The sequence below is a fragment of the Bactrocera neohumeralis genome, chromosome 6, assembly GCF_024586455.1.
Source record: "Bactrocera neohumeralis isolate Rockhampton chromosome 6, APGP_CSIRO_Bneo_wtdbg2-racon-allhic-juicebox.fasta_v2, whole genome shotgun sequence".
Taxonomy (NCBI): domain Eukaryota; kingdom Metazoa; phylum Arthropoda; class Insecta; order Diptera; family Tephritidae; genus Bactrocera; species Bactrocera neohumeralis.
The window spans coordinates 35,230,075-35,244,880 of record NC_065923.1 but is presented as its reverse complement, the minus strand read 5'-3'; the positions used below and the strand labels follow the sequence as shown (position 1 = coordinate 35,244,880).

The following is a 14,806-nucleotide window of genomic DNA, read 5'->3' as shown; positions in this document are numbered from 1 at the left end:
ATGCTATTGCTTGTTCGATTCACTTGGCGAATCAAAGACTTATTTAGGTTCTTCCATATATTTGATATTTACTAAATATTAACTCGTCCACCTAAAAATAATATTCAGCAGACATTCACTTCACTACAGAAAAAACTCGGTATTAGCAAAGAGCAAGTTCACTCACTACAATACTAACAGTACATATGCACACAAGAGTACGGAAAAATAAAAAAAAAACAAATGGTCAGTAAGGCAGACAGCCTAATCAATTGCCGGTAAATGTATCGAGCGGGCAGCGCTCTACATGGCGTATACGTAATGCCTGGAGGAAATAAGCTTAACCAACCAATTGCGTATGCAGAAGCGGCTGGAGATTTCATAGCCTCGATTTTTTCAATTCAGTGTTTTTTGCTGCTCTCGAAAAAAATAAAAAAAGATGCATATGTGTCAAAGCCAGCATAGACAGGAGAGTAGGGGCTTGCACGAATCAGGTGTGGCTAAACCGAGGTGAAGCTGCTAATCAGCCAGCAAAGCAGGATGTGCAAAATATTTTTTTTTTTTGCTAAATTTAATTTTCTTAACGGAGTTCTATACTATTATATTGTTTGAATTTTCTTTTGTTGTAATTTTCAACGGAATTGTGGCGGCAGATTGCGCTATTTCGCCGATTTTAGCCGGCATGTGCTTTTGCCGGTTAACAATAATGTCAAACGAAGTCGATCGGCTCGTGTATGCTCGCTGATGACTGGTCAGAAAATACTCGGATACGAATATACACGAACTGTAGTGGTAACAGAAAAACACTAAATGTGTGTGTGTGGGTGAATGTGTGTTTGAATGGGCTGCCCTGTAAGAAAAGTCTGAGCTTTAAATGCATTTGACTAAATATGCAATAATTTTGATAATGACAGCACCCAAGACATTGATTTAGTTCATAGCAGCTAATTAGCAGGAGTTAGTGAATACTGAAGCGCCACATTTGGATGGACTACAAATAAACCAAAACATTCCTACAATTGTTCAAATTCGTGTCTATGTACATACATACATACATGTATTATGTAGGCGTGTCGCCATGTATATACATATGTATGTCTACGATTTCAGCGCTGATTCATACACAGTGTAGTCAGGTTGCTGACGCCGCCAACGTCTCAACGCCGCCTTCGCTGCAACTCTTATCCTCGGCATCAGGGTTTTCTTATTGTCAATACCATGACGACGACGACGACAACGAAACAGTGGCGATATCAACGACGATGACAAAGACGTTGCCGATACCAGCGACACTAACGCTAACGCCACCGACTCCGACTCATACAGCAGAAACGATTGACGAAAACCACGGACCACGACAACTAGTCTCGATGAGGAGGATGAGCTTAACGAACTGTGAGCAGATGAGGCGACAACAATAAAGTGTATGTTGTTGTCTGTATCGTTGTTAGTGCTGCCACTACAAGAGAGCGCACCAGCAGCCGTTCTGGCACTGAATCTCAATCTCTATTTGATTAGGATGCCATTGACGGTGACCCGCCTTTGGGTCTATTGAGACGAGATGCAATTAAACACAAGTAGAGTACAAACGTTGCTGCCACTTCTTCAATGTTCAGCGTTTTCGTTTCAATTTCGCAGCTACCCGCTTGGCAGCCGAGATGTGCGATATGCCAGACACACCACGTTCTCTAATTTTAGACAATGTAATTATAACAAAAAACGCAACAGCAACACCAACAGCAACAGCATCAGCATCAACATTGATAAAGAAACTAAAACAAAAAACGGCGGTGTGCGGCAAATGCACCAACAACGATAACAACAATAACAACAACAACAACAACAACAATAACATTAACAAAAACAAACACAATCAAATCGGTAGCAACAAAAATAAGCAGCCGACAGAGATATTGTATACGCGAGCATGCTCGTAAAACGATCAGCGATCAACGATCGAGTCGCTCGACCGAATACGAGCGCCGAGTTGAGTGAAGCAAAGTGAAGTGCCGCAGACAGCAGCCGACTACACACACACACACACAAGCATACATATGTATACAGTATGTACGCATGTAAATATGATGGCAACAGCTGCTATTGTTGCTGTGTTGGTGGCGGCGGTGACTGTGCCGCTGTCGCTGTCGCTGACGAGCGCCAAGTCGAGGAAAATTCAAAAGATTTTCATGCGCGAGCAACGCATTAAGAATAATTATGTCTGTCTGTATGTGTGTGGGTGTATATGTGCGTACAAATGTGTTTATATTATATTTGATACATGCGATTGTGTACATTCAGCCTCACATATCGCACGCACTCACATTTAAGGCCATACATGTACATACATGCATACACACACATATACATTAATTTATGCACATGCTATGTAAATTATACATATATACATATCTACACATAACTACAAATATACGGTATATATATATATATACATATGTATATATGTATGTTTATATATAGCGGCGTTCTTATATTTAGCGCTCATGCCGCCGCCACCACGGGCACTTGGGCGTGCGGCTCTTACACGTATGTACATATGTTTGTATGTATGTATGTACTATGTACGTTATTCAAACAAACAAATATATCGCGTTGCTCATAGCATTTCACACGCATTCTCTCGCCTTATCGAGCGGCATATCACTAGAGCCCCCTTTAAATATTGCCATGCATGTTTGTTTGTGTATGCATGTATGCAAATGCTGTTCTGTTGGTGTGTATGTGTGTGTGTGTGACTTTGTGATCGTGTTCGTTGGATGCACACCCACAATTCGAATTTGAAAATTCTGAAATACACGCGTTTTCCTTTGCGAATCGGTGAGTAATTTCATTTGGCAGGTAAATTCTTAGCGTATTTCGAATTAATTTTTATGCAATTTTGATGATTATAATATAAATAAAATAATCATAAAATAAGAGCGTACTCTCTAGTAGCTGTCTCAGTTAATTTCGCCGGTAATTGCTGGCGCATGTTAGTAACATTGTTTACAAAATGGATGTGTTAGTTTTGCGTTCATTTTCTTTGACTTTCTTGAAGGTTTAATTTTGCTTCGCGACGGACGACTTAAAAAAAAAAAAAGAAAACAAGAAAAAACGTTAACTTCGGTTGCACCGAAGCTAAATACCCTTCACAGGTGCATTTCTGTTAGTAACTATGTGTTCAGTTTGTATGGCAGCTATATGCTATAGTTAACCGATCTAAACAATTTCTTCGAAAATTACATTGTTGCCTAAGAAAATAACATATACCAAATTTCGTGAATATATCTTGACAAATGTGAAAGTTTTCCATACAAGAACTTGATTCCGATCGTTCGGTTTGTATGGCAGTTATATGCTATAGTTAACCGATCTGAACAATTTCTTCGGAGATTAAATTGTTGCCTGAGAAAATAACCTGTGCCAACTTTTGTGAAAATACATTGCGAAATGTGAAAGTTTTCCATATAAGAACTTGATTCCGATCGTTCAGTTTGTATGGCAGCTATATGTTATAGTGGCCCGATATCGGCAGTTTCGACAAATGAGCAGCTTCTTGAAAAGAAAATGATATTTGCAAAATTTCAAAACGATATCTTAAAAACTGAGGGACTAGTTCGTATATATACAGACAGACGGACGGACGGACATGGCTAAATCGACTCAGCTCGACTGATCTCTTATATATATACTTTATAGGGTCTCCGACGCTTCCTTTAGGGTGTTGCAAACTACGTGGCAAACTTAATATACCCTGTTCAGGGTATAAAAATAGATGAATAATTTTTTTTTTACTTTTTTTAATCAGATGAATAGAAGTTTGTTCATGTAGATTTGGAATTTAGTGAGACTAAAAAAAAACAAATATTTTTATTCGATTGTTACTCTGAAAAATTTCTCCAAATATGAGCTCTTAATTGTAACGGTAAGATCCTCCGCCTCATAGCTTTCTATTTCCAACTTGTTTCATGGATTTTGTTGTTAACTGCATGCTTTACAAAAAGATCTCTTACAATTTTTTTCGCAAAGATAAGCATTTATATGGGATTTATGGGTTTTAAAAAAAATTGAACTTTTTATTGTCTTATTAAATTCTACAAAACCTCTAGAATATTGTCCGATTAAATTTCGAAGGTTGATCCGATTAAATTTGCGCGCTCGAGATACAGCCTTGAGAATGTGCGCCGTTTTTAAACGCATTTTTCTCGAAACTATGTTTTTGAAATCGGTTGGCATGATTTCTCGAGAACTACTCAACCGTTTGTCATAATATTTTACACAGGTCTTTGAGAAACAATTCTTAAAGACTTGGACGAAGGATTTTTTTCTATTACAACTTAAAAAATATGTCGTCACAATTGCCGAATTTAAATTTTTTTTTCACAAATGTCAGTATTTCCTTGTTAATAGTGTATGTTTGTAACAACAAAAAATTCTAATAAAATATTAAATTTTTACATTAAAAAAAATGTTGCAAAAATGCTCTTTTTACTCGAGGAAACCCAGGTTACCACTAAAAAGTTACTAACGGTTAAAGTTTGTTTATTTTAGGCAACATTTTTTCTCTCTTATGTAGTTTGTATACATTCAGTTGAACTTGCCTAACTCAAATCACAATTATTCACAAAAAAACTTCGAGTTAGAGAGACTTTGAGTCATAGAAGTTTTCATTATAACATAAAATTTTTCGAAAAGCTCTAAAATATAGATTTACAGCTATACACTGTGTGATTTATTTACTTCGCATAAAATTTGTTACTTTTGTAAATAAAACATGTATTCTGTAGGTTTTGGCTTAGCATATCTTTGTGTATAAAAATCACGTGTCGCGTTGTTTGTCCACGATGGACTCCTAAACTACTGAACCGATTTTAAATTTGTTTGCACACCGTGTGCAATTTGAACCAACTTGAGATATAGGATAGTTTACATCTCAATTTATAATCGCAATATTACATTATTGTTAATTATTTTTATATTGTTTGTCTCGTATTTGACAGTCACAATTATCTGTTAGCTCAAAAAGATTCTAACAGATGGCGATAATTATTAATTAGATTAGTAAGTATTCAACAGATGACGCTATGTTAACAATACAAATATTTTTTTCAGTGAAAAGGGATTCTAAACTGTTAAGTGCTTTGCAGTGATCTTTAGTTGTATTAATATTCCTATTTAAATATGAATTTAAAATTGCAAAGTAATAGCATTTTTGCATGGCGTTTGAATAATTTCTTATTCAGAATACTTATCACTTTCCATGGCCTGTTAGAAATCCGGCTGAGCAAATCTCATTGTCCACCTCAATATAAACTGTAATAATAACATTTGAAAGGATAAATGCGCGCGGCGACTTCTACGTGAGCAGCTGTTTACAAACTGGGATTTCTCCGAAAAATGTTACTTAGAGAATATGTAACCTGGCAATTTAAAAGTTCGATTTATGGAAGGAAATTTGATTTCTATTGCCAATTCAAGAGCTCGACTTATGGAGAACTTCGAGTTAGGGTAGTTTGAGTTATGGAAGTTCAACTGTATAAGTATATACAGCTAAGTTAATGCAAATAGTAGTGCTGGTGGGATACAACCATAAAAAATTCAAGTTATGAATACAGAGTTGAGAGCTTGTTTTTTGTTAATTTTTACATATCGCGTAAGCACAATTTTTTTCACATTTTCCTACACGATTATTCAATTTATCATTGCATTTTATACCACTTCAAATCATGTGGAGCTGTATCTCACTCTTTCCTAACTCTTGACAAGTCAGAATATGTGAAACAAGATCTTTAAATATACGAAATTATAGCACTACTATTTTCATGAAGACAGCTGCATGTGTCTACTTTTACTTAAGTCGAAACATTAGTTGCATTATACAAAAGAAACGTTACTTTTATTTATAGAAACTCCATTTAAAATATTTTTTATTGAAAATCGGTACACTTAAATGATTAACCAGTGGATTCTGGAACTTTGGGGTATGGTTTAAAAATGAAGGACTTCTAGTACGCTTAAAGCAAGTTTTCAAATACTTTTGCGTAGCGCGTTCGATTTATGAAGTTCGCCAATTCAAGAGTTCGAGTTAAGAAAGATCATAAACGTTTAAATTATGCATACAAAACTCTTTCATGTGAAGAGATATCCTCATGAAATTTGACATGTATTATTATCCAAAGTATCGCTACAATCTCCGAAAATATTTTTTGTATCGGACCATTTTATCATTTAGCTGTCATACAAACTGAAGGATCGAAACCCAGAGCTTGTATGAAAACCCTGAAAATCCTCACATATGACGAGATATCATCACGAAATTTGACAAGCATTATTATCCAAGCAATCGCTACAATTTTCGACAATATTTTTCAGATCGGACCACTGTAGCATGCCTGCCTGCCAAACAAACTGAAGGATCGAAACCCAGAGCTTGTATGAAAACCCTTTTAATTTGACGAGATATTATCACGAAAATTGACATGTATTATTATCCAAGCAATCGGAACAAATCGGAACAATGTAGCATATAGCTGTCTTGCAAACTGGCCAAGCAAAATCAGAATAACGATTATTTTATACGCTTTTATGCTATGAAAAAAGCACTTGTGAGGGTATTATAGCTGCAGTGCAGCCGAACTGAATATTTTTTCTTGTTGTTTATTTTTTTAGAATATAAATAATCAAGAAAATACTATAGGTCATTCAGCCTTCCAAGTTAGTGGTTACTAATAAACTATACAAGTACAGTAACATATGTATATGCTTAAAAGAAATATATCCTAAATGCAAACAACGGTATCATAAAAAAACATCGAGATTGTATTTTTTATGGCTTACGATTCCCTACATCATATTACTCGTACATATGTACCATATGTAGCATAAAATTTTCAGCTGCCGCTGTCAAATATAACCAATATGTAACCAATTATAACCAATGTAACCAATGTATAACCAATATAACCAATGTATAACCAATATATAACCATTTTATAACCAAAACTCTAATTTTTTCAATATTACAGGTTTCTATTATATCGTTTTGCCTTCGTCTGTCAACTTATGAAAAGTGATGTTACGTTATTTTGCATTTTAGATGACAATATGTGAGTATTTTTACCAAGAAAAATTATTTGTAAAATAGTAAATATTACAATTAACTGAATTTCAAACTTATGCTGGCAAGGTGACAATGAAAGAAAAAGAGCTGTTCATATATTTGTGTGAAATTTTACAAAAATAAATTTTACGAATACCGGAATACCCGAACCTACAAAGTTACCTTCTAGAGCGCTATGAAAGACAATAAAGGAAATGCTCCTGATGATTCAAGGCATCGATTGTGCATCGATTGAATTAGTATTTATTAAGTGGATGCTCTAAATTTAAAAAAAATTTAACTGATTAAATTACGAAAACAGCCAATAGTCTCTATATATTTTCTCTACCCACTACTTTGGTACTCTGCTGTTTCGACAAAAGAAAAAAAAATCCAAAAACACAGTTCTCTAGTTAAAAATAGCGTATAAGTATGGACACCTGATTTGGGTGGGTTTTATAATATAAAACTGTTCCATGCTTTTGTGCTGTTATTATCTCAATGCAATTACATACGTCAGTTCATACGATTCATGCTATTGTTGTGTTTGTTCTATTCGTCAATATAAATCTGAACTTGGTTGGCATTTGATAAAGTTCTTGAGACTGTCAAAGCCATATTTTAACTGTCCGGCGGCAAATCACATTGTTGATAAATATAATTTCTTGTTAAGCTGTATGTAGCCAATTAAAGTATGGTTCAGTATGATAACTGTTGCATACAATTGCAAGAAATTTGTTTTCGAAAAAATATTTAACGATATTTATTTATCAAATTTGTATGAAAACTGCTACGATTTCATACTGATTGTTTGATCGCGTACAATATTGTTCCAATCTATTTTGTAGGGCTGTAATACACAAAAAAAAATTTAATTTTTCAAGTCAAACACTGCTTCATATACCGCGAATGTAATTTTGTTTTTATCCACAACAGCCATTTGTTATTTCATTAAACATTTTCAAACGCTTCGTTTTCAAAAACGCACAGTTCATTCCCAAACAACACCAGATTATACACGCACGTCCATGTTGTATACACTTTATTTGTTTCACTTAGCTTTCGAAAACACTGAAAATGCATTTTTTGACTTTTCGATTTTTTTTTTTTTTTTTTTTTGATTTTTTCGTTCACACTTTCTTTTGAGTTAACACAGTCTCTTAGCGACCTGCCGACTGTCTATCGTCAGCGAGCTGCCCCAATTTTGCCGCTACAGTTCACAATTTCCCAATTTCACGTCTCTTTGCTCGCTAAAATAAAAAATACCCACACACACACATGTATACACACGCACACACACATAAATACATACGTATGCTTGTTTTTATTTTTATACATGGATTTTTCTTTGCCGATTTTCACATTGGTTCACCATTGTACATATATATGCTTTGCGTACGTACAACTGTAAAACATTTACGACGTCTCGTAGGTCTGCGGGCACGGCCGTGCAGCTGCTAAGGTATCGTCGCAACGGTTGTGTGTGCGACGCGTTTTCAATTTTCGCATTTTCTGTGGTCAACATGGACAGAACCAAATCGAGCTTTCGCTCGTAAGTAGTTCTGCTCGAGTTCGAGCTGGCTGATCCGTTTCGTGGAAAAATTGTTCAGAAACAAAAACAAATCCAGTACCGACGGTATATTCGATTTTCACAACAAACAAAATCACTTAGCAACTTACAATAAGTTATCATGCTTTATTGCAGTGTTGCCACAATTTCAAATTTTTCAAACAACATATTTTCGAAACCATTTTTTTTTTTTTTTTTGATTTTTAGGTGTCTACTTATTTCCAATTGCTTACTTTTCAAATTCGAATTTCACTTGTGATATTCAAAAACGATTTCGTATGCCATAAGCGCTATTTCATGATTCACCTTGTTGGGTATATTTATTTATTTTTTTTTCTTAGAACTAAATACACTATTATTTAATATTCTTGTTGATTCACTTTCAGCCGATGAATAATATTTCACAACAACATTTTTATATTTTTTCCAAGCTTATTCAGCGGCATTTTTCAATTTTGTGTAATTTCCGTGCGTTATTTCATCAAAAAATGTATTGAAACACCGGAGAGTTTTTGAATTCACGAATTCACTCGTTAACTTGTGTTTGTATTGGGTGTAGGTGGTGTTAAATATGTGTTGTTGTCGGGCACTGAGCACTGAAATGTTTGAATGCAACGCAGCCACACGCTTACATATAGAGCTAGATGGATATTAATTTCAAACAACCTCAATAAAGTTTATCAAAAGACAGATGCGGAACTGGGAACTGCGATTTCCGACATTAGATGTGAACTCAACGATTATTAAACTATCACTAAACCAGCTGCTTATTCGCATCCGTCGCATTGCCGCATTGCCGTCTGCGTTCGGAGGCTCGCGCACTCGGCTGTTAACAGCGCTGCGTTCGGCACGCTTGTCAGCATGTTAAATATCTATGCATGCGCTGTGCGCGCTGACAGTTGCGCCAACAGCATACGTTAACGTACGCGCTGTCGAGCATGTTTGATGTTCGCGCTGCCGAAACACCGATGTACATATCAAATGTTATTTAAACAGCTGCTAATTAGACAGTTTGCTAATAACTTTAAAAACAGAGTATGTTACTACACAGAGAAGGCGCAAATGTTAGCTGTTCTAAAATGCCTATTATTTTGAGGGTGATCCAAGTAGTGATCACGGGTAAACCGATATTTTCGAGCCAGGTCAAGTTGAGATCACGGGTGATCCGATATTTTCGTGCCAGACCTTGGAGCAAGACATCACGATTGTCATTCGCCAGTTATCAGTCGGTCGAAACGCTCGAATGAGTCACGGAAAATTGGTTTCAACGGCTGCACCATCTGAGACGTAGCCGCGGCCAACATTTGAAAGAGATAATCTTCAAAAAATAAATGCCAAAAAATTTTCTTTCGAATGATAATAAACATAGTTTAGTTGGAACCAAAGGTCGTCCACATCCAAATCGTTCAATTCAGACATGAAATATTCATTAATGGCACTATAGCGTTCCTGCATTGCATTTTACTAATGATTCTTTCTGTTCATGGAAAATATCAAATAGTGACATTTTGTGGATGCCACAGCGTTTCAACAAATATTTATGGATTATTATAGTTTGTTTTGTACTCATTCAACGAACTTGCGACCATCAACGTTTAACTTGTATTCAGCGGATGGACTCCAAAGCAGCAATAGCGTTTTCGGTGCACACTGTATGGCGTTTCCGAGGACACCCATTATTCACTAGAGAAACCGATCCATGATCCGGAGTAAATATGTTCAGCTGTCAAAGAGACTATCTCCGGAAAAAAGTATTGCCTCATTGAAAACCATAATAGTTCAAATGAAAAGTTCGCTACCTGACACATACATAACTTCTACTAGAAGATTTTTAGCCCTAACCCTAAAAAGGCGCGTGCATCAATTTGATCATCGAATCATTAGTTTGTGACTAATAACATTTTGAGCGAAGCAATTTTTATTGATAAAATCTTGTTTTTTGAAGAGAGAAAGTATAGCAAAAACTTGGCTTGATGATTTCCGGACACTGCCCCAGGAAAATCAACCATCGATGATTGATATGCTAAGATTAGACGTGGTGAAACGAGCACCGATAACGGTGAACACAGTGGACGCCCAAAAGAGGTTTTTGCCGACGAAAACATCAAAAGAATCCACACATCATAATTTTGGATGACCGTAAAGTGAAGTTATTCGAGATAGCAGGCACTCTAAAGCTATCAACTAAACGTGGACATCTTATCATTCACGAATATTTGGGTAACAGAATGCTCTAAGCAAAGTGGGTGCCGCGCGAGCTCTCTTTGGACCAAACGTAACGACGAGTTGATGATTCGGAGCAGTGTTCAAGCGTGATAAACCCGAGTTTTTGCGTCGATATGTGACAATGGATGAAATATGGCACCATCATTTCACTCCGAAGTCATATCAACTGTTATTCGAGTGGACTGTACACGATGAACCCGCTCCAAAGCGTGGAAAAATGCAACAGTCGGCTTTACAAGATTTTGACGTCTGTATTTTAGGATGCGCATGGAATAGTTTTTATTGACTACCTTGGAAAAGGCAGGACCATCAACAGCGAGTATTACAAAGCGTTATTGGACCGTTATTATTCATCATTCGTCTGGAATGGGGCTTAGATTTGCTTCCGCATCCACTGTATTCTACAGATCTGGCTCCCAGCGACTATTTTCTGTCCTCGGATCTCAAAAGAATGCTCGCTGGGTAGAAATTTACGTCGAATGAAGAGATGATCTTCGAAACAGAGACCTGTTTTGAAGCAAAGGACAATTCTTACTACAAAAATGATATCGAATATTTAGAGGTTCGCTGTAATCAGTGTATCAGTGTATAGCAAGCAATTATGTAGAATATAAATAGAAATTTTGCCAAAAAAATGTCTGTTACTATTGTAGGCCGGGGACTTTTCAATTGATCTATTACGTCTAAACCAAACACCCGTTACAATATTCAACAGCGATCGTTAATTAAAGCATTGCTAACATTAATTATAATTAGATTTACTAACATCATTAACATTCTCTGCCAACATTATTCGTTTTTATGTTCTTTCGTCTGTAGACGTTCGGCAGGCGCCACACGCAACATGTTGGTTTGGCAACTTGCGCCATGCAACTTGTTGTGTTTACACTTTACAACCAAAGTACTTTTAAATGCAATGCTAACGCCACACAAGTTAATCACTTTATCGCTTCTGTGTGTGCTTGTGCAGAATGCGGCACTTCCGTTGCTACGGCAAAGGGCACTGGATTCGTGCAAGGCGACGATGCACCTTCTGTTGTTGCTGGTTATAAGAAAGTCATCGCGCGAGCCATTACGAAGGTAGACGAATATACGGTATATCTCTAACAAGCAAGAAAGCGCTACGTTCGGGTGTAATCAAGCATTTTATACTCTCGCAAGGATCAAAGCCGAGAAACAAATTCCACGTATTGTTAATATTTTATATTAGAAAATGTTACAAATTCAGCATTCTTCATGATCCCTAAGTTTCATTAATATACCTGATATGAAAATTGTTATATTAGGCATATAGGGGTTAGGGCAAGTAAGGAACCGAGTTTTTCAATTTTTGACAACACGACATACTTGTATTACTTCCAGTAACAGTTACTCTCTGAACTTCATTAAGGTAGCTCACAGATTGACCGATATTTTCGATGCAATGTCAGCCATGGGTACTGAGATCCCCATATTCGGTATCTGGGAACTTGAAAATTTATGTTCCGATTTCGACTGTTTTGGACATGAGATTACATGCCTTAAATACACTTGTTAAGCAAAGTTATATTTGGATAATTTTAACGATTAAAATTGTGATATATGGAAAATAGGCGGAGATATAGGATAAATATGGGCAGTGGCACGCCCATTATTGAATTTTGCCCCCCGCTTCCATGAAGCGTTTTTCTATCTTGGGTGTAAGATTTTATGTACTAACTCATTTACTTATTATCGCACTTTTGGTAGTTTCATCATAACCGTTATGTGGTGAGTGGGCGTGGTTATCGTCTGATTTAAACGATTCTCACAGTAAATAAAGCGTTTTCTAAGGACTTCCTTTTATCAAGTTAGGCTGAAATAGGTTAAATAGTTACCGAGATATGCTCATTAAACCAAGTGTTCCAGGACCTGAGGTGCTCCGCTAGAGTCCATTGCTTCCAACAAACGTTAAAGAAACTGAATGGTCCCCGGCAGCTCAGGGAAACTGTGTTTCCAACTGTCTTCGAATGGTCCAGTTTGGCTGTCAAGTTATTGCCTGCTTGCTTAGCCGAACGAAATGAGACATAGTATTGGCGCTACGGATAGTCCTAATTGCCGCTTGGTTATTCACTATGAGGTTATGGCCTTACTGGTTAGAGCAGAAGCCAACTTGGCACATTCTGATATGCCCACAAGTTCGGTCTGAACTGCTGAATTGTAGTCATTTAGTTTGAAGTTACGTTCTGTGTATGGAATACTACGGAAGAAGTCCGCTCCTCTTCCTTCCACTTTAATCCGTCGGTGAATATGTAGATTTCGCTGTTGGAACTGTCGATCATAGAAATATTGATACATTATTTTCTACTGGCGAATGAAAACGTTGTGTTTAATACCTCGTGTATCTATTTTTCGCGGTAGCATTGTCTATTTAGCCCTATTAAAATCTTCCAGTATGATATCATACCCGTAGTGATGCCGGACTGGTTCTAATAGCTTAAAATTGTGAGTCGGCTGCCCATAAGCATTGCCTCATAACCTCCAGTGCCTTTGCTGACTTAGTTTTCATTGCGCCTTAATCCCTAGAAAGCAAGCTCGTTGCACTTGTTTCAGAGGTTTAATGCGGCACTTTTTCGGTACCATACCAGTATGTGCCGGTTGACACTTGTGTAGAACCAATAAACCACGCGAGTCGAAAACCTCACTTTGGGGTAATGGTTCTTCTGCAGAAGTTTCAAATTCGAAAGGCTTTGGAAACTCTTCTCTCCAGCTTAGTTTTTTTATCTAGGATAACTCAAAGATATTTGACAGAGATCGAGAATTGTTTATTAGTTTACTTAGCGAATATACACACACATGTATATAAAACATTAATATTTAATATTGAAAATTCATTTGGAAGATTTGACTGGAATAAACGAAACTCGTAAGTAAGGGTGACAGCAGAAAAGTCAAATGCTTATCGCGTGAAGGGAATGTGACAACGAGTAGATGTTCACATACATAGCCACAAATGTACATGCGTCCGCACATGAGCATGTAATGAGCTCTACGGCAAGTTCCATTTGCATGTGCGTGTGTGTGTGTGTGTGTAGAATGCAGACAAAGCGGCGAATGTCGCGAGCGTCAAATGCTGACTGATGAGAACGGCTGTCCGTCCGTCGAATGGCAGCCGAAAAGTGCACACTAATCGTAGATAATTAAAATTAAATTAGTGTGTGCAGAGGCAACAACAATGCAACGCTAAAAACAAACATCACCAAGCCGGGCCGCACACACACGCACGCACCCGTGTAAACACAACGCCACCATATGCTGCTGCTGTTGTTGTTACCGATTATTTAAAACATTTCATACGCAATGTTGTTTTTATTGGTAGTTACACTTTGTTATTGTTGCGCGCTGGTTGACTGGCCTGTTTGTTGGCTGTTGGTTGTTTTCATTGTCAATAGTGCAACCAACTGTCGTCAACTCACCGAAGCACAGAGAGTCTTCGCTGCCCGCAAGACCGATGACAATGACAAAGATGTCGAGATGTCGACAAGATTTCAATGTTTTTGTTGTGCGGCATCGGCTTTATTGTGTACCAAGCTGCTTCTGGTGTCGCTGCACTTCCGACTGAACGTTGGAGTGTGGCTCGGACGCTGGCTCTCATATAAGAAATGCGGAAATTAGGAGTTTATGGCGCAAAACCAAGTTCATCGTGGCACACAATTTCATCGAGTTTAAGCGGAAAGCGACTCATTGAGTTTGGAAAATGTTTAATGACTTGCGAAGTTCAATACTTTCAAGATTTCTAGGTAAACGCATGTTTCAGTGCTGTGTAATCTCTAGACTTAAACAAGGTTTCTAGAACTCCGCTCTTCAAGTCTCAGATGGCTTAGACTTTGGTTGATATGCCATTAGATGACCTTGATGATAACCTTTGATTTCTTCAAGACTTGTTTTGTTAATTCCATCAATACACATATGGTGGA

The 14,806-nt window shown here is 37.1% G+C and overlaps 1 protein-coding gene across 3 annotated transcripts in view; it reads right to left on the bottom strand.

Moving 5' to 3' along the window:
* The window catches only part of LOC126762993 (protein vein), a 136,492-nt gene extending 127,108 nt beyond the window's left edge, over positions 1-9,384 (bottom strand). For all 3 annotated transcript variants that reach the window (XM_050480132.1, XM_050480134.1, XM_050480135.1), the window contains exon 1: positions 9,312-9,384. The gene's annotated coding sequence lies outside the window, so the exon portion shown is untranslated. The remainder of the gene's footprint in view (positions 1-9,311) is intronic.
* Between the last annotated feature and the right edge of the window lie 5,422 nt (positions 9,385-14,806).